Consider the following 22,396-nt stretch of genomic DNA (forward strand, 5'->3'; position numbering starts at 1 on the left):
TATCGGGTTATGAGTTCATTCTCATATGTTATTGCCTTATGGTACAGAGGCAACATAGGACACTGACTGAATTCATGGTTAAGAAGATCCATAAAGCAGCTTATGGCAGTTTAATGGGCTTTATGGACATTGGAAGGGCCTGTCAAAAATAGTAAAAATCTGATATTTCAAACATACATTTTATATACAATTTTTTTTAAAAAGTTTAGAATTGTATTAATAAATTTAGTTTCAGTAGGAGAACAAACTGGAGATAATTTGCTAAAATTTATCAGTTTATTGCTGTTTTGAAAGTTCAAACATTGTGCGATTTTAAGCATCTTATGATTGTATAAATTGAATATCCTTCTAAATGGCTTCCTAAGAAAGGTTGGATCTAACAGTGAAGATTAGCTCAAAAAGAGGAAACTGATTTATGAGACTTAATGTCTGGACTGCTGATTCATCCTGTTTGTCATGGTCATACATGTTTTTTTCACAGATAATCTGAGTTTAGCAGAAAGTCTTAAAAAGGTTAATAAGAATTGTGTATTTGGTTTGTATAATGTTTCAGAGAGTTAATAATATAGGGCCAAATTCTGTAAAGTTTTCAGAAGCTATTTGCGGACAGTGCAGCATACCAAAGGAAACCTTCAGCCCACCTGCTGGGGGTGCGATTCCAGAAGCTACACTGAAGGTAGACCTAGTAGTTAAGTATTCAGTGTAGGATAATTAAGCACTCTGCTCACACCAGTCTGATTCCAAAATCCATCATGTACACACAACGCAATTCAAATTTGACAAACAACAATGCCAACTCTGTTTCTAAAATCCTCAATGCATACTTTCTGGACACCAAGGAGTTCCAGCAAATACTATGTAATTAGATGAAATCCACAACCAAACTGAAAAAAAAAAATCATATAAAATTGCAACCTGCTGTTAATATACTGCAACAGGTTGGAGTGATGAAAGCCATAAATGAGGCTGTAGCTATGCATCCGAGAAGGCAGCCAGCTAGAGTCAGTGCAAGGTTGCAACAAAACCAGTTATCAGACCAGCAAATAATCGACAGATACTAGCTAGTCAGGCAACTAATGCAGGCTATCTGCAACGTGTGCCCCACAAATGTCTGCGTAGACCCTGTGAGGAAACCCCATCCTCCTTGAAACCAAAATCTCAGCCTGGGTGTACTTGCATCTGGGACATTCTAGAAACACATGGGGATGCTGTGGGATTATCACAGACAGCTGCCAGTCATATCCTGGCAAAATTCCTGGAAGCACTGTACAGCAAGGTGGATGGCTACATACACTTTCCATCCACCCCCATGGAGTGAAGAACTAAAATGCACCTGTTCTATAACACTGCAACCTTCCTGCATTTACTCTGTGCAATAGATTGCACACATGTACCTATCAAGACACCAGTACATCCAGAAGCAGACCAATATATAAACAAAAAGGGATAGCCATTCATCAACTGCCAAGTTGTGTGTGCAGCACATGGCAGCATAACAATCATCATGGCAAGAAACCCTGGAAATGTCCATGATACTGCCATTTGAAGGGAAAGTGGACTCTGAGCTGCATTAAAGCAAGATGAAATACCTGCTACTGGGCAAGCACAGGAAAACAGCTAGCATTCAAGTTATGGATACAAATCTCAACAATATCCATTCTTGCCTGAGATCGTTTTATTCCCCACAACAAACTCCTTCACAGGAGGCCTACAATAGACCACACACAATACCCAGATTCACCGCAGAGCATGTGTTTGATGTATTAAAAGCTTGGTTCTAATGTCTGGACACATCCAGGGGTACACTGCAATATACAACTGAGAAGGCAGCACAAATAATAACAGTGTGTGCCATGCTGCACAATATGCTAACCAGAGCACATTGCCATCTTCCAGCTGCAGGTGTGGGCAAACTACCCAAGAACCCCAAATGTCTAAAATAGACATCTCTCAGGTATTGGAGGTGGAGCAGGAGGATGTAGCAGATATACGTCTCAGGCGTAGACAACGTAGGGTGAGACCACAAGTGCAAACACAGGCAACATGGCAGCATCTGACCCAAATATTTGAGTCATGACAAGCCACATGTACATGAGTACACAGACTGAACATTGAAGTTCAAGTGCTGCCCCACCACAGCAACACAGACTGCATCTAATGGCAAGTTCTCACTAGACATGACACACTGATCATCACACAAAACACAAGCTTAACATACTACAACATGAAAGTATGCAAATGTGTCAAAACACAGATTATCAAATCAGGGCACAATTGACGCAGACATGCATACACACTCAGATTGTTGTATCACTGTATGGTAATCAATAAGGGACATACTTCAATGCTACACATACATTTCTGTACCATATGATAACATGAAAAAAAGATAAATCACACAGGACATAATGCAGAAATTTGAATTTCAGAAAACATGTCACAGTACAGTTGTACTGCAATAATATGAGCCAGCTATGTGTACTATACTGTTGGACACACTCTAACACAGTCTCGTGTGGTCTTGTTGATGTCTTATACTGTGGTCTGCCCTGTCCAGACCATGTACAGACACATATTGCCCTGGACATGGATGGAGGTACAATACCATGTTGAGATGAAGAAGCATGACTGGTTGGCCCTCAGTAGATGGGCCAGCACTCAAACTCTGAGCAGGTTGGACCACAGACAGTGATTATTGATGCCTAATGGTGATTCTGCAGACAGGTGGCCTGTCTCTCACAGGTTGAAATCTGTTGAGCACAGTCAGGGAATGCAGAATACTGCTGGTAATACGACACTGCTGCAGTACCATAGAGGCCAGGGTTTCCACCAACAGTGCCACAGCTAGCAGAGTCTCATTCTGAGAGGCCAATGCAGCTATAATTCCACCATGTCTGCGCTCTTGTCCTTTATGCATGACATGTAGTTGGTGCGCCACAAGATCTGTGGCACATGCAAGAGCATGGACGTCTGAATGATGCTGTTGCTGTGACTATTCATCTACCTGCAGCAGGAGGCAAACACCCTCTGACATCTGTCCATGTACAACATCTTCTTTTCTATGTCTACAGCAATGCCCTGTTTCTGGTTGTTGTGTGGAACTGCTAGCAGCAGTGCTGTCAACTATGGCATGTTGCTCAATAGCCTCACCCTGTTCAACATCCAGTATGGCAGCATCCTCTGAATGGCTAGAAAAGTGAAGCTGCACATCTGAGGCTACATCTGCTGCAACATCACTGTTAATCTCATGGATGGAGTCTCCAAACAACTCAAGGTCCTCTGTGCCAGTAGCCATACTACCATGTTGAGACACATCATGAACAACATTATGATTACTGTATGGGCTTCTGGATGATACAGACAGTTGATGTGCTATGAGCTACAAAGGCACAGATCAGGACAGTGCTCCTACTTAACATGATGAATACCAAAGACATATGGCATATGCATCTTACTATAATGTTACAAATACTAACAACTTCACTTGCAGTCTAGTGTATGTATGTTTCATGGAATGGATATTAAATAAGTATATAATCTGTTTACATGGTGAACATACATTACATATGTCTTGCATTATTAAAAAAAAAGACATCTGGCAAGCACTCATGGGAAGATGGTGGTGTTGCACTGGGATGAACTGCAACTAGTGTAGGGGAAAAAACTGCATTACTGATCACATCATTTACACCATTAACTAGGTGAGAACAGTTAAAACATACAGAACGTGTGACATACACATACCACTCCTATGTGCACTTGAGGATGTTGATGCAGACTGACCTAGGAATGGTAAGGATACAGTATTAATGGAGGTCAACTACAAGATTAACAGCAAGGACAGGTATGAAACATACATAATAGCCAAACACTGTAAGAAGCTTTCCATCAGGTGTTCTCAGTGGATAATCATACATAATAGCATACCACTGACAGACTCCTGCTGTGAAGAGGTTGTGGGTTATACTTTGGATCCTGAAATGGGAAAGTAAAGAGAAATATGGCAAAGTCATGCATTTAGCAAAACAAATGCTGACAGCATCACACATACAACACAGTAATATTGGCTGCAAATACGCAAGTGATTGGCATTGCAACTGTACACCAGATGGGTCTATATTGACAAATATTGTCAGAAACGTCAGGTATCGCATGTGCTACACATTTTTGAAAGTTATTATAATGTTGCTGAAACATGCCTGGTCTGTCTGCACTTGAAAATGTATGGCTTTTCCCTCCACTGGATGTTCCTGTAGTGTTAAATGCTAGGGAAACAGCAATATAACAGTAAACAGCAGTGACATGAAATGAGGTGAAGGCACTAACAAGGTAGTGTTCACAGTAACAATATAGAGACACTGACCTGACGATTCTTGGTGTAGGCCCGAAGTAGGTGGACATAAGAATATTAATGCAAACAGCATTACAAATGTTGTTTGGACTGCTCTGTCTGTAATCCAGATGTACCAAAACATGTAATTAGACTTACTTTCATCATCCTCATCCTGTGTGGAACAGTGTTCATAGCTCAGTTCTGCTGCTGTAAATGATAAACAGCAATAAATGAATATGCATGCTACTGTAATATGATGTGATTGTTGCAATACACATCCCTGTAATGGAAGTAAATATGTACATGTGCATCCTGGAAGCCCAGTTTCAATCCCAGCACCAGGGATGCATTTTTCCCCTCTTGCTGTATGCAGTGAGGTCAGTAATATGATGCCATTAGTGGGGGAATCAATGATGGTCCACCACTAGTGGCATCTCTTGATCTCTCATAATGTGTCACTCTGTTGGCTGCATGAAGAATCATGGTGAGCAGTGTCACCTACAAGCCTCACAGTATCAGTTGTGGCCTCCAACTGCATTGATCATGTTGATAAGGTTTGTCCAGATGTAATTTCTCCAAACAGTTTTACCTGAATGGCCTAGGAGTCTCTGTCCATGTTGGCAGAGAGCATCAATTATGATGTCATTTTACTGGGGGGAGAAGTTGTCACCTCTTGGATGGTTGACCATCTGAAGGACAGTGATACGCACATGATAATATTAATGTTTGAGCCCATTTATGTATTTCATTCTGTAAACAGCATATGTCAACATAAGCATTATGCATTCCAGTGCATTGAAAATGTGTGTATAACACTGTGTGTGATGAATGCTAATGTGATATATCACAAGTAACAGCAATGCCTTCATAAATAACTCTGGTAAAATCAACATAACATGTAATATATTGACAGTTTGTGAGTGGGATTAGAACTCCTGACAATACATATATATTTCATGGAGGTCTGCTTGCATATCACATTCAAATGCTACAGCAAATAACAATCTGAAGAACTTAGGGAATGAGTGGGTAAACCTCAGAATCCATTGCCAGGCCACAGACAGTACAGATACATAGTATAGTGAGACGGCACTGATAATACCTTTGTAAAAAAATCATCATTTAAGACATATCTGGAACAGCAACAGCACATGTCTATAACAGTTTAGTCAGGAGACATGAAATAAGAAGTATCCATAATATCAACATCACATACTAAGTACAGATAGTATCAGAATCTGTAGCTTTCTGAAGTTACAGCACAGAGGGCAAGGAGTTACCAGTAAGAATTGTAGATGATTCGTAAATCATCCTTCATATAATGTTAACATTTGCAATGTAAGTCTGTCTATACAACTATATATGGGGCTGAAATAAACTATTTAAAAAGACAACACATATATGCATAAAGTAGAAGATAACATCACTCCAGTAACTTATGACAACCTCTGTTAAAATCACCATTTTGAGTAAATATGAATTTAAACATGTACCTTTTGAAATTAGCAACTGTAACAGATGCACTAATTGCCACAAAAGAAATTCTACAAATTGCCAATGTACTTCTCACTCCATATCACAGAATCAAAGTGTACTTTGTGTGCACTCAACTTTAAGTACAATTTACACCATATGTAATTTATGAGGTTAATGATAATTCAAGTTTTTAGAATCCCAATCATACACATTGCCATAAATTGCCATTGTGCGCCTAAGCACCCAGGTGTACCTTGTAAACACCCAATAGATATTAATAAATAGTACCATGTGTGGCACATGCCAATTATCTCCCAGTGATCTTAAAACATGACATCAGCACCACCTTCAAATATTGCTTTTGTTACATTTACCAATTAAACCATTGCTAACTGGGAACTGAGTGGTATCTTAGCAAGCATTTCTGTGTTTTTTGCATTTTTCAGATTTCTTCTACTCAAGGATCATGATGGCTACTTCGATGAGGCTATGATATGTCCATGCACCCATCTGGGCCAAAGAGGAGATGACCCAGGTGTTGACTGTGTACACCGGATTGTAGCATAGGATGACAGCCAGACCCAAAAACTTTGCTATAATCAATGTGTGGTACCGGATCCTGAGGGACCATTGATGGACAACAGGGATCTACCACACTAGAGTGCAGGCTTTTCGCCACTATGATGACCTCCATTAGAGGGATGCAGAGGAGCTTTGAAGGAGGGTCACCAAGGTGTGGAGGCAGCCCATAGATCCCTACAGTAAGTACCAATATTCTATGTATACCTGAGCATTGCTACTGATTTTACATATATATATATATATATATATATATATATATATATATATATATATATATATAGATAGATGCCATATATACCATATAGATGCTTTTATAACCATGTATTAGCGGCTGTGATAATTACCTCATGGGAATAATTAAGAGGCCTTGGTAAATATTGTCCTCTTATCTATGGGTTTGATACCCATGTAATTATTTTATGTAATAATGTGTACAATATCCATAACAATGTCCCTTGTAGATGTGTATATGTTTTACAACAAGTACATACTGCTCATTTAGTAGTTTTCCATTACAGTCCTACTGTAACACCTATTGGATCATTACAAGTTGGAATACAAACATGTACATAACTTCCTTACATCATTCCTACAAAGATATTTATTTATTGATTGATTTATTTATTTATTTGACATTTGTTGACCAGGATAGTCTGACTGGGCAGGTCCCTTTTTTCAGCGGAGGCCTAGGGAGAAAAGCTCCACAGTACAAATAAGCAAAAATTAAAGAAATTGACTAAGTATACAATAATACAATACTAATTATAAGATTGTAGTTGAAGACAATAAATATACAATAGAGTAAATGAGCAGCTGTTCTGTTAGGTACAAGTTAAAAGATCAGTGAGAAACACATTTAGTATAGCCTATTTATCTTGAAACAGGTAGTGACAATAAGATAGCAATCAGAAAATGACACAGGGATAGTCCTTTGTGGAGAACTGGGCTTTTCAGATACTTAAATTTAGCAGTAGGATAGTAGTAGGTAGTATGAGGCAGCAGCAGGAGGGATAAGGGCATCATGTCACCAGAAGCTGGGAAGTGAAGAGAGTGGTTAGATGTAGGTGATTATTAATTCATATTTTAAGTGGTAGGTGTTAGAGAGATAGAGAGAGGAAAGGGAGGAATAGAACTGGAGAGTATGGAGAGACAAGAGAGTACTGTGGAAGAGAGAGAAGAGTTCAGGTGGCATGATTGCAGAGACAAGACTGGGTAGTGTTTAGGTAATTTTTAAGAGTTTTCTTGAATTCATGAACATGCAAAATGTTTCTGAGGGTCAGAGGCAGCTTGTTCCATGATAAAGCAGGAAGGTAGCTATAGAGATTTTGTCCAATAGATTTTCTAGGCTTGTGAGTCTGTAAGAGACATTGATCAGAACTTCTGAGGGATTGAGGGGGTTTATAGAGGGAACTGGAGTGGATAGGTTAGGGTAGGAGGAAGGCTTGTTCAAGATAGTATGGATGATGAGAAGTTGTGTAAACAAGAGTTGGTTAGGAAATTCAAGCCAGCTAAGGGTATGCAGAACATGACAATGGTGAGATTTTTAGGGCAAATTACCTGCAAATCTTGCTACTTTGTTGTAGGTGGTTTTGACTTTGGAGAGTAGCAAGGACTGTAGTTAGTTAAGATTTGTGAGCCATATAATAGGTGAGGGAGAAGGTAAGCTTGGGCTAGAGAAATTCTGGAGTTGGGTGTGAGGAATCTTTTTTTTTCTGTAGAGAAGGCTTTTGGGGTGGGTTTTCTTAATACAATGATGTACATGGAGGTCAGATCTAAGTTGGTCATTTATGGTTACTCCAAGGAGCTTGGTGTGGGTATTGGCTGTTATAGTGGTGTTGTTAAGGGAAGAGATAGTGAAGGAGGATTTAATATGGCAGAGGGATTTAGGCAGGAAAAGAAGAAGTTTAGTCTTTTTAGGGTTAAGTATGAGTTGGTTGTTAGAAAGCCATTTTTCAGTGAGGTTAAAAGATGATTGTGTCAGGATGAGCAAGTCAGAAAGGTTGTCAGCAATGTAGATGATTGTGGAGTCATCTGCATACTGTATGAGGGATGACTGAGGACAGGAATAGTGAAGCTGGTTAGTAAAGAGGTTAAAGAGAATGGGGGCTAGAACTGAGCCTTGTTTGATGTCCATTTTGATGAGGAGATATTGGGATAGAGCAGGGAGACATTTGACAGCATGCTGTCTATCTGTGAGGTAGCTGTAAAACCAGGAGATAGTAGTTGGGTGGAGATTGAGTTGAGACAGTTTGGAGAGGATGATGGGGTGTGAGACAGTGTCAAAGGCTTTGGAGAGATCTAAGAAGAAGCAGGATACTAGCTTATTATTGTCTCTGGCATGAATAATGGAGTTTGTAAAGGAAATTAGTGAAGTAGAGGTACTGTGGTGGGGATGGAAGCCATGTCAGGTAAGGGTGATCAGGTTACCTAACTGCCGCCTTTGTGGATGGGTATGGTATGGTATGGATTTTTTTCCAGAGAGTTGGGACAGTGGATTCAGAGACTGACTGGTTAATGAGGATGGAGACTGGGTATGCAATGGAGTTAGCTGCTGCCTTTAGGAAGAGAGGTGGTAAGTTACCTGCTGAGGGGGAGCTTGGTTTGAGTTTGAGTAGTAGCCTTTTGATCTGACTGGTTGGTATAGTTTTTAATGAGAATGGGTTGGTTTATATAAGGGCTTGGGGGTGGTGGGTGAAGAGGGGTTGGTAGGGTTAGTAGCTTGCATACGTTTACTGATGGTATTAGTAAAGAGCAGTATCTTGGGGATATTAATGTGTTATTGGGAAAGGGGTTGGAAATTGAGAGATTACTGGGGTAGAGAATTTTGCTAATAGTATTCCAGAATTTTTGAGGGGTTCTTGGTTCAGTAGTTAGGGGTGTGCGATAGAAGTTATTTTTGTCAGTGTTAATGTGTTTTTGGTTAGGTTTCAGAGTTCTCTATATCTTTGGAAGTGTGTGGGAGATTTAGTCTTATTCCAAAGTTTCCAGGTAGAATCTCGTATATGGATGAAAGACAGGATAGAGTTAGTGAGCCAAGGAGAACAGCATGATTTGACTCTGATTGTTCTAGGAGGGGCAAGGGAGTTAGGTGTATTTAGAAATATGGAGCTGAATTGAAGAACAGCTTTATCAAGAGGGAGGGATGAAAGGCAGGACAAGTTGATTGCAGACTGAGAATTGTTGAAAGTATCAGGGTTAAAGTTGGTTAGTTTTCAACATTCCTTAAGTTTGTGAGGTCAAGAGATTTGTGAGGAGTATCTTAGGATTCGCATGCATGGAGGAGTGGTCATTAACTGAGTCTGGGGTGGTGATAGAGATCAGGATGGGAGATCAGAATCCAGTCAAGGATAGAGTAGGTATTGGTGGGTTTGTGAAAAAAAGCTGGAGAGGACATAAGTTGGATGTAAACATATAGGTGGATCCTGGTAGTAGAGGTGTTAGATATGAGAGGAAGACAGTTGATGCTGACATCACCTAAAATTATAGTTTCATTAAGTATGTTGTCAGACATCCAGTGAAGAATTTGCTCTAGTAAAGATATGTTATCTCCATGGGGTATGTAGATGGCAGCAATAGTTATGGTTTATGGCTGTTGAGTTTACAGTTACCAATAATGAGTTATGCAGGGTAAAAAGAGGGGGAGGGGTGGTATAGGGTGAAAAGATTAGGAGGTCTAAGTACATAATGGCAACACCTCCACCTTTTTTATGAGTTTGATCAAGGCATAGGATGTTGTATCCAGGGGGGAGAAATTTAGTGTCAGTGTTATGTGGTTTGAGCCATGTTTTTGAGAGTGATTATGCTGGGGGAGTGTTGGGCTACCCAGGAGTGGAACTCAGATATCTTGCTAAGGATGCTGTGAATGTTGATAGAGTAGAGGGATAGGTGTTTGATACTAGAATTAGGTGCCTGTGGAAGTGTGTGTGTGTAGCATTGGTGGGATGAGTTAAGTTAAATTGTGGGCCTGGGTGGGGAGGGATATCATCTGAGAGCTGGAGGATGTTGTGAGGGTAGAGTAAAAATATAAAATTGTGTAGGGTGGGAGAAATTTCTGTTTAGTTTTGTTCTGTGGGGAGATAGCTGGAGGCAATTTGATCTTGGGAAGTGTGCATTTAGTGGTAGGGAAGAGTGTGGGTGATATGGGAAGGAGTAGTGGTAATTGGTGTTTGAAGTTTGTTGAGAGGTTGTAGGGGTGTAGGGATGCAGGTTTAGCTGAGTGTGATAGGAGGTGAGGTTAGATAGTAGTAGAAGAAGAAAGTAAGAGAAGAGTGGAAGGAACATGTTGAGTTTTTTGAATATGGGAGTGTGTTGGGAGTTTGGATGAGGGAGGTTATGTGGGTTTAGCTTGAATGGGGGAATGGGGTTAGTGAGCGTGGGTGGATGGGTGGGGTGTAGTATGGTGTGTGTTAGGAGGTGTTAAGTTGACTGGGGCTTGGATCAGCTTGGGTGAGATTTACAGTAAGGGTTGAAGAGGGGGTGGAGTACAGGTGGTTAGCTATAAAGGAAATTGATGCAGGTGTGAATGGAAATGAGGTTAGAGTAGGGAAGTGGAGTGAGCCCAAGCACAGCTAATGGATCAGGATGAGCCACAAACAGACCTGGTCGAGCACAAAAAACAATGTATTGATGCTGCTATTCTAGGCTGTAATTTAATTATTTCTGCTTTGGTCAAGGAGTTAGGGAAGTAGTCAAAATGCTGAGTGCAGCCAATTAGTTAGAGAGTAATAAAAACAGGGGGTCTAGGTATACAGACTCTACTCTTATGTAACTGGCAATAGCCACTAGCTTATGGGAATGAAAATGGAAGAGATGGGGAAAGGTAGATGGGCCAGCAGTGTGCACACCTAAGGTAAGTAGTCTACAGAATGCACATTCAGAACCTACACTGCAGGCTACTTTCACGTCTTCATTTGGGATTATTGTGCAGTAGGGCAGGGTTCCAGTTTCACTGCAATCCTGAGGACTGGAGAGCAGAACATGTATTTGCTGTGTTTTATTTATTTATTTATTTTATATTTTATTTATTTCTTTGATATGTTTATTTAATTTAAAAAGTAACGATTTATTTTTATTTATGTGTTGATAGCTATTATTTCTTTACTATGAAATATCCAATAATTGTATGCATTTTGGGTATGCAACCATTTGCCACAGAATTTCTAAGAAACACCTGCATTACCAGTTTTCTACAATGAAGCCCTTTCTGAATATTAGCTCAGCCTGTAAAACAACTGGCCGCATGTCTAAATATTGGCATGTTGTAGGCTCCAAACCACAGACGGGCAACATATATCTGTACCTGTTACCTTGCTTAACTTCGCCCATAGCATTTTCTTGAAGAACCATATTGCAGTAGTTTATATTAAGGTTTATGTTTTGCATGGTAACAACTCTCTGATACAGTCTTTGAATTTCTATGAATATGGACATAGTCTGTAATGTTCTGATAATATTAGCTTTCTAATAACAGGGTTTGTAGAGCAGTACCTGGTTTCTTATGAATAATATGCTGACTGGTAGGTTGGCCTGTAAAGAAACAGAACACCATCCCCAGGATTCATGAAGCTCTATGCAAGAATAAGATTATTCTTGCATGGAGTTGTTCATGTCAGTTTAGAATAGCAGTGCACTTTGCATATGCATGAAGGCACATTGCTATCTAATCTAAATAGACACAAACCAGGAGCAAGCACATAGGGCATGTGTCAGCAGTGCCTGCACATGTAACATGCCCCCTTCACTCAGAAAGTGCCGTACGGCACTTTGTGACACAGATGAATGTCATGTTATATAATATTACAGCCTGGCTCTAATATTATATAGTAAATGAGTGTCCACCTACACTGAAATGTAAGTAGCTAACATTTCAGTGTCCGGGGACACTGAAAAAAACCCACAAAGCCTAGAAGGCAGCAGCCTTCAAGTGCACACCTCCAAATGTATGCACTCTTGCCCTACATGCATGAAAGCAGTAGGGCAAGAGGAAAGCAATAAAAATTAAAAAAAAAAATGTTTTTTTTTCATCAAATAAATCCAAAATTTAAGTGGTCTGCAGCTTGTTCGCATGGTGCATAGCTATGCTTAGCCTGGCTGAAATCCTGAAAATGATAGACAAGTGCTACTGTGATAGAATACATCACCAAGCTACTGTAGCATAATGGTACTACCATGGTATAGCATGTAAAACATGCTTGGTTTGAATCCTCATCTGCCAAGCTATTTAATAAACTTTTATGGAATTTAAATGATAGATGTCAGTTATATGGCTCATGTATAGCACAGTAGGGGTGGGAATATGTAAAATATAAATGTAAAAAATAATTTATAAATTTAATGAAAAAATAGATTTAAGCAATGCTTAGCTAGTGTAAGCATTGCTTACTGGCTTTCAGCTGTGCTTACCTGGTGTAAGCATTGATATGCAGATTTGTGCAAAGCTAAACATAGTTCAGCATATTAAAACTGGCCAATCAAGAAAACGTGCGGGAAAACTGCTCTGTTTAAACTGCAGAGGTGGGAATACAGCCATAATGATTTGGGATTGCTCACAGCAAGACCGAAATGTCTGGCGTCGGTGAAGGTGTTTGCTTCCGAGCACAACGTTGGGGCATCCAGGAGTCCAGGGTCATGGTTGGGCTCCTAGTAAAAAGCCATGACAGTATGGAGCTGCAGGGCCAGTACCAGGGCTCGCAGTACAAAGCAGAGGTCTGGGACCAGCTTGCATACAATCTCACCAGTGCCATTGGCATACCCCGGACTAGTGAGCAGGTACGTCACCACCATAATGACCTGAAGCAGAGGAGGGGTGCACTCTTGGACCAGTGGATCTAAGAAGCCAGAGCACAGGATATCCCACCTGTCTGTAAGTATGCAGTCTTATGTATCTGTAAGACTGCATAAGACTGCATACTTACAGACAGGTGGGACATCCTGTCTGTAAGCATGCAATCTTATGTATCTGTAACTAAGTATGGAAAAAGTTCAACTTGTGACTGTGCAAGTGTGATTAATGTGTGATGTCTCCCCATACAGCTGCTGCAGAGAGGTCCCAGAATGTTGAGGCTCATGTCCAGCAACTAGCCCGGCTGCATCGGTAGTATGGTGAGTACAGAATACCCCCTACTATTAGCAGAAAGAAATCAAAATTATAGTAATGGTAGTACCACCTGTATATATAACTGTGCTGTAAAAGTCAGGAATAAATGCCTGTCAGGCTGCCAGTGTTACAACGGAGTATTCCCAGCTGCTGTGTAATACAGATGTCTATAGCAAACAAGGTACAATATGCAGAAGAATATTAGAATATGTATGAGTGCGTCTGAGTGAACTTGCCAAGAAAGTGCCATGTCAGGGCTACTGTAACAGTTAGAAATGAAAAGCATTGTGGATTTCTGAGTTGTACACAGATATGTATGTCAAAATTAATAAAGGTGATCCCAAACACTGGTCCTTGTCATCTCACTTGTACTTGAAAAATAGAAATGGGTATGTCCTGCAGAATGCATTAACTGAGGTGAAGTTAGCACTACTTGTCTGCATACTTTAGAATGGGCATGTCAAATAACTGAAAAAAAGCAACAGTACATATTGCCATCAGAATGTGTTTTACTTGTTTTTCTGCCAGCAGTGTCTTGTGTTAACCTTTCAATTTCAGCTGTACGTAGCTGTGAATGTACTGAAAAATGTATAAGGCTAACAGGTGCAGACTTAAAACCTACACTGTGTACTCAGGAATGTAAATAGCAGTATGTAGTTATAAAACAGTCAAATGTGCAAACCAGCTAATGTGCACGTTTCACAAACAGTGACACCAATGTCTGTTGTGTATGCATAATGTGTACTAAAAATGGGAAGCAAGTAATGCAACATGTCATAATAAAAGTTCTGTGCAGAAAAATATGTACTAGATAGAAATATCACAAGCAACACACAACACCCCCCCCCCCCAGTAGCTCAGTCTGATAAGGACTAGGCCTGTAGTTAACATTTGCACACACACCACAGTTTGAATCCAGCGACCACCACTAACATCTCACAGTCTGGTTCTACGTTGTAAACTGCAATCTGAATAAAAGAAGTAATGTATTGCAACACATATGATTTTACATACAGGGCACACAGGTAAAGAAATCTAAATAGAAATACTAGTATGATGTGTATTAGTATGAAAGGTGTATAACTGCTGTGTTGATCAGCCCAGTCCTACAAATAGATGCAAGTTAGACATCCACACTCTGCAGACTGGCCCAGACAAGCCCCTCAAGTGTCACGCTGTCACGGATAGTTTTCCAGTCACCAAGAAACCTGCACACAGAGAATATCACAGTAGATGTATGTGAAAGGCACAACACACAGTCCAGGGCCTTCAACTAATATGTGAATCTGAAATATGTCTAGAAACAGAAATGCAATGTGCACAGAGTTCATCTGCACAGGGCCTACAGGTAAATAAATTGTTATAGAAACAGGTCTGATGTGTATAACTAAAATAAGGGTACAATTGCTCTGTTGATATCTACAGCTGTTGGTGTGCTGTAGCAGCCCCATGGCCCAGGTAGAGTGTAAGTGTGGTCAGAATGTAGAGTAGTGAATAGTAGTGTACTGACAAATATACTTGATAGCAGTTGTCAATTGAATCTGTTCCCTTCCCCCACCACTCAACTGATCCAACCATCACACTGAAACCAACATGGGTATGTTCCTAAACAAACATCTACTGTTTGGACCATTGTTCAATTTGGTTTATCATTGTTTAAACTGTGTGCATACTAATACTCCCTGTTAAATAATCATTTTATTGCCTGCCTGACATACCACTAACTGGCATGCTGTTACAACCCTGAATGCCATTCCATATATGCATGGGTTCTGTTTGTTATGGCACTGTTATAATTGCACTGTTTTGGGTAAATGGGAATATCCATGCATGCTAGTTTGACTAATGTTGTAATGTGTTGTGCATGACTAACCAATATTCATTGTTAATTTCCACACCATAGCACATATGAGAAGGCAGATCCCAGCGGATCTGCCTCTCCCACCCCACCTGGCTGAGGCATCAGGTCCCAGCACATCTGGGACCCAACCCAGAGCTCCCTCATCTGCTGGTCTTGCACCACCCTTGGGTGGAAATGCTGCAGGGGATGCGGCTCACCCCCCCTGCAAATGGCACGGTGAGGATGTTGTCACCTGGGATGTCTGTGGCATGGTGCGCTGTGTCCTCCAAATGGAGCTGGATGACCACCTGCACCAGGTGGAGGGAAAGCTGGTGCAGCTAGAGGGGCAGGAGCCCCTCCAGCCCAGTCCCCAGCACAGCCACCTTTGAGGCTGTGAATGACTAGTGGTGACTGCCAGCTGGTGGGGACATCAGTACCAGTACTACCATCTGGGGGATAATGAGCCTCAGATTCCCAACCACCCTCCCTGTCAAGGTGTTTACCCCCCCATGTTTCATGCAAATGCAACCTCTCCTAACAAACCTCCCTCATCACACTTACCAATAATCCTTCCTTAACATCCCACTCTCACCTTAAACAAAAGAGCATCTGTCGCACAAAAAAATCACGTCCCATACATAGCTCTGTATTTCACCCAAAGACATGTACCCATTACACAATCTAACCCTACCAATTATCCATATTGTATGATGCCCACACACCTCCTTGTAGGATGTGAGACTCCAAATTCTAAATTCCCCACATTGAAAGTAGCTGTTGCTGCCAAAGAAATGCAGAGCCATGGTCCTTTCCTACACTCACCTTGCACATCCCTACATGTTTCTCCTCTTGTTTGTCCCCCTGCTTGCCTCAATTTCACCACTTTCCTATATCCCTTTTTTCTTTTCTTTATTTGAAATTAGCATGGGTTTAAGCGGCCGTAAGCAGGTGTAAGCTAAGCCAAGCTCAAGTAAGCATTGCTCAGCTCCACACAAACCCACTTACAACTACTTTAAAGTGCCTTAATCACTCTGTCCCCAACAACCCCTGTTCTGCCCGGCAACAAAATAATCAGCCCTTGCAAGTCTCAAACCCAGGACATTGTATACTATAGCAAAAGTGATTTACCACTAAGCCATTTCAGATATAACTGAATCTCATGTTTTCTCAAACATATCATCCAGCACAGACATTCAACAGTAGGGGAACTATATTAATATATGTATATATATATATATATATATATATATATATATATATATATATGACCAAAGGCACTGTTAATGGTGGTGAAGGGGCCCAAAATATGTACCTCTTGTAATTATTGATATCATCCCCTCCTCCACAGCTGAACAGATCTGCCTTGCAACACAATAACCAAATACTTGCAAGTCTCATACCCAGGACCCTACACAACATAGCCACAACAAGTTAACAGTAATCCATCTCAGCTGTACGATGTCAGGATGATATTAATAACATATTATGCAGAACAATCTGTGTGCCATAGGAAATATACAATGTGGAAGCAGTGCCCATAGCTACGCCATCCATCTGTCTATACATGGTGTTCCCAAAAACAAATATATTATTTTCTAGGAGGAGTTGCATCAAAAGGGCTATAAAAGCAATGAGAATAGAAACTAACTCCCTAGCTAAACATATTCTAGCACATGGGAATGAACATTCATTTAGATTTTTGGTCATAGAAACTGTTCCATTTAATATTAGAGGAGGAGAAGTTAAAAATAAAATGGAAGTCAAGGAACTAGAATAGATCATTAGGCTGCAAGCGAATATGGGTAGGGGCATCAGTGATAAAGTATGTATCAAGCCGATACTAATGAATAGAGGTATAAGACAATACCTATATAGGTACATAACATGTTCAATATTGTTTATCACAGTTTTGTCCATTTAGGCATATAAATGTATTTCAAGGTGTGTGGTGCAACTTTATGTTTATTACTGAGTTTATATACAATAGTTAGCTATATGCCTTTAAGGGCATTGTGTTAATTGGTTTTAATTTGCTCAATGAAGTTTTAATTGATTGATTACTTGTGCTGATGGTATATAAACTGCAGTCTTGTATTATGTCTTTGATGAATGAAAGTGCTCACCATTTGGATTAAATTTTTACATGTTTTTATTAGCTGTGGTCTAGAGCCTCCTTTGCCTTTTCTACATTATATATTAACTGTTGTTTTTATGCTATTAATTTATATAGATATAATTTTCACATTTTTCTAAATATCTCAACAACTAAGTAACACAAATCCTTAGCCTCATATGAAAGCTCTCAGCTAGATGAATAAAATGCTGCTGACAGTATGTGTGTAACTTGAGTGGTTGCTGAGATATTCTAAATTGTTTACAAAATATTACAAATGTAATTGTTACTTTGTTTACTGTGACTTATAAAATTTGGTTTAAAGACCTAGAACCTAAAGATTAATAGCACTATAAAAATAGTTTGTGCTGAAGAGTTTGCCATTTATACTTCTTTCATAACCACTATGGTTCCAGACGTGAATATTTGCTTAAAATGTGAGGACATAATTTGATTATGTCAAAAGGCTTAGGCTCCACCCATTAGAAGTTATAGTGCAAACTTTCTAAGCTCCATTGGAGTGAATGAGTTAAGCAATGATGTACAGGTCTTGTTTTCCCCTCACAGGTGGCGAGGTGGGTCAGGGTCCCTCCTGCAGGCAAACTGATGTTAGTGTCCATACAGACTCTGATAATGATGATAGGTGTTGTGAGGCACAGGCAGGGTTGTCAGGAGCTGAAGTTCTGCCATCATTTGACATCCCACTGTTATCCACCCCATCCGCGCACACAGTCACAATGCCTATGCATACCCCATCACCAGTGGCCATAGATGAGGGACAGTTGGTTTGGTGGTGGCATAGGACAGGACAGTGTGGTGACTATGGCAAGTGTGTCTGGACACAGCACCCATAGCTGGATGCCTGGAGAAGTACCACACAGGCAGATGTACAGGGGTGCTCACAGGAGGGCTGCTGGTCATCATGCTCCAGGCAGATGTGCCATAGCTGGTGTCACCAGATGCATGTTTCAGGCCATCATGGAGGTGCAGGCACATATGGAACGTTATACCAGACAGGGTCTGAGGATCCAGAGGGGCACTCATTCTGCTGTTATTGACAACATCCGTGATCTTGCAGGTGCCCACTGTTATTTTGCAGCTGACCTGGATAGATGGTTGGGTGAGATGGTGGGAATCCTCAACCGTGCAATTTCTGTGCTTGAGCATATGGTGGGAGTAGTGTGATGGCCATGTGGATGTAGGTCAGCAACACCAACGGGTGGAGGTCGACGTGGACGTTCCACAAGTTGGAGCCGCTCCCGTAGTGACAGTACCAGCACCAGCACTGCAGGGGAGACACTGTCCACACCACAACATAGCAGGCCACATGCACATGGCACTGGCCAGTCCCAAGAGGGACCCAGATCCAGCAGACATATGTCATCATCAGGGGACAGTACCATATCTTAGCTTGTACCTGGTAGTGCCCATGAAACCCCTGGCAGGCACAGTTCTCATGTCAGTGGCTGGAGATGGCAAACTGCACACCCTGCCAGGTATGGTCTGCAGCTGTCCAACAAACCCCTGTACAGGGCAGAACTGTATGTATGCACCCACATACGCATCACCAACACAGCTAGGGTAACCCCATACCTAAACACACCACATCTGCACAGCCCAATTAATAATGAAACCCCCCTAACACACACACACACACACACACATGATGTCAAACAAACAGCTCAGCCTAGGTCTCTGGCAAACCCACAACACATCCTGTGCATATGATGATACCTGTGCCACATCTCTGTCATCCATAACATCGGTGCAGGGACAGGCTAATATGGTTCTGACGCACAGGGTGACTGTACTAAGGTGTATCAATGTAATGCTGTGTAACATGTTTGCAGCACAAAAGTTTAATGCTTACATGTCAGGATGTGTAGCTGTCCAGCCATGATGCATTATAGCTGTTAACACTGAGTGATAGTGGTGTCCATAATGCATTCTGTTTGTGCTGTCCAGCCATGCTTCAGTATAGCTTTTATTAACACTGAGTGATTGTGGTCTCCATAATGTATTCCGTTTGTGTTGTAGGTGTCTATGTGTCAGCAGGATGTTGGTCTGCTATTGTTTCCTACAAGGGGTATGGCACTGTGGTGACACCTTGACTGTGCCATATCCTGGGTACAGCTGAACACAAGTCACAGGTCTGTATGACAGTTACTGCATGTGCCACATGCCTGATAGGTCTGAGGGGTGTATACAGGTGAGTGGATGGTGGCTGATGTCAGCAGCCCTTCTACAGTGGACAATGGTAAGTGCACTGGGTGGTACACAACACATGTTTGTCTATAACACACACACACACACACACATGCGCACACACACACACACACACACACACACACACACACACACACACACACACACACACACACACACATACACACAGGTTTTGGTGTTGATGCAATACACAGAGAATACTGTACACATGGATATGTGTACTTTTGCAGGGAACCCATTTTAGCCTATGTAATTCCATCAAGACAAAATAGGCACAACATCACATTGGGAAATAATCAGTCTGCTAGTTTAATGTCATTGATGATGGCACTGGCAGGGTATATGTCCCCTTCCCCAATGTAGTGCAATCCTCAGCTTGGTAAACATAAGTGTGCTGGTGTGGGTACCACAGCCCTACCTTTTGGAGGGTGTGGGGTGGTGTAGAACCACAGACAGCGTGATTGACAACTACTTAACCTGTTAACATAAACTGTACAGTATTACAGCTGACTAAGCAGGGGGATACACACAATAACCACAATGATGGTGGCTGTGTCCACGAGATCCACACCCAGCTATATATACCAACCCCAGTATCGCTGTAGAGCTATACAGTGGGGAAGAGGGCATTTACACATCAACTACTAGTTTTGTTGGAATGAATTTCCATAGGATGATACCTGTGAGATTTTAGCATTTTCCAGGCAGTTTTCAGACAGATGACCTCCTGAGACATGTATTTTCTGCAAACTGAAGTAGATACCTTACCATACACACACACTCTTACTTGGCAACACTGGAAATAGAACCCCTACCTAGGTATGTAGTGCTGATGATGTCTGTGGCCTTAATTGCACACACCACACAGCTTTTAGGATGAGGTGTGTTCCAGGTTACATGTTAAGTGAAGAACATAGGCCTTGTACAGTATGGTAATGGGGGATGTACTGGTTGTTTATGAACAATGCATACTGTGATGTACTGTCATATACACATTAACAAACACGTAACAGTCATGCACACATCTGGGAGACCTAGCATTATCAGTGCTAACTACCTTGTCAGTGTGTCCATTCTGTTACAGATATGTTGCACACAGCACATGCATCACTGGGCTGGATAGTGTTATCAGTTACCTGTATGGTTGATGGTGACAGTGGTCCCCATACAGTAGACCTTGGGGCATGTACTGGGGTACCATGGTGTAAAGACAGTATATCCAGCACCCACATCCCACATTAGATATTGTACTCACTGAAACCCATGATAATACTCTGACATACCCACCATCACACTTTGACCGGGACTGCAATACAACCCCTTGTCTATCTCAAGAGTGCTACTACAGGGATATGCATCTATTGCACATGCCACAGGGATAGTAGGGTGATGCATTGTCATGGCTCTCCTATGGCTAGCAACATCACTATCCCTAATATTGTGTGGCAAGGTGTATTGTATTAGGAAAATGAGTCCTCAGAATGCTGTATCCTACAAATATACGCACTTGCACACATACACACACTTGGCAGAACTCAGAGGATAACCTAAGCCTATCAACCCATATGTACAAAAGTGTTGTGCTGGTACTGCAAGCTCCAGATAGCCCATAGAGTCAAGAGTATAACAAGGTACATTTAATGTCCATTACAGCAGCAGCCATATTTAACTATGGTAATGGGGGGTGCGGTGGGTGTGAAGGGCCTCAGGGTATTATCAACTAGAGGTCTAGAAACACACAGACACTGTTATTCTCAGTAATGCACACGTACACATTTGTCGGTACTGGGGTCCATAGGTGCAGGTGTTCGTATGTATGTACGAAGTGTAGGGGATGTGTGTATAGTGGTATCATGCCACCTGCCATTTGCCAACAAGTCATCTATCAACAGATGCCACAGTGGTGATTCTCAGGGTAAGAGTTACATGCAATATCCAGTCATCTAGTTTCTTCTTGCAGAGGACCAGTGAGGTGCTCCAGTTGACATGTATGCAACATGTATTACATAACATGGTCAGTGTCTGTCTTGGAGACCCAAGCATGTTCTGTTGATTGTGGTAGTGTAGTTGAGGTATCCATGGCATGTGTGTATACAGGGTGTGGATTCCTAGCTGTGGCATTCATAACACAGCTGGGCAGAAATGTCAGTGTCACTCAAGCATAGATTGCAGGTAAGCAGCCATGATGGAGTCCCAACATCTGCATATCTGTACAGAGGACAGACAGACATCAGCTAGCAAACTGGTTATGCAGTAGGATGACTGTGTTGACAGATAGATGTCGGACACTGATAGGTATGCCATTACTACATGACAGCAGCCCTCAATGATATGTCCTATACACACATTAGTCTACAGTTCATAGCCACATGTCAGATCAATGCCCAGTAGGAAATATTTAATGACACACAGCTCACACACCAAAAACATGACAGTGAGGACTCAGAGTCCATCTTTGTATGCAGGGATGTTTGGTTCCAGTGCTGCAATCTGCAATCTACTCTTACTTGTGAAAGCACTGTCAACAGTAGTAACGTAATGATACACTACATGCCAGTGTGACTGCATATAACCTGGGATACTACCCATGTATGTAACACATTCAAATGGAAAAGAGTGTTGTACAAGCCATATATACTCAGGTGTCCCAGACAGTAGACTCACACCTCTTGCTACTGTAATGACAGCACTTAGACGCATGTTATGCACATGGAATTAAATAAACTTATT

Source organism: Protopterus annectens, chromosome 12.part0 (assembly GCF_019279795.1).
Source record: "Protopterus annectens isolate FY-2018-M chromosome 12.part0, PAN1.0, whole genome shotgun sequence".
NCBI classification, from domain to species: domain Eukaryota; kingdom Metazoa; phylum Chordata; order Ceratodontiformes; family Protopteridae; genus Protopterus; species Protopterus annectens.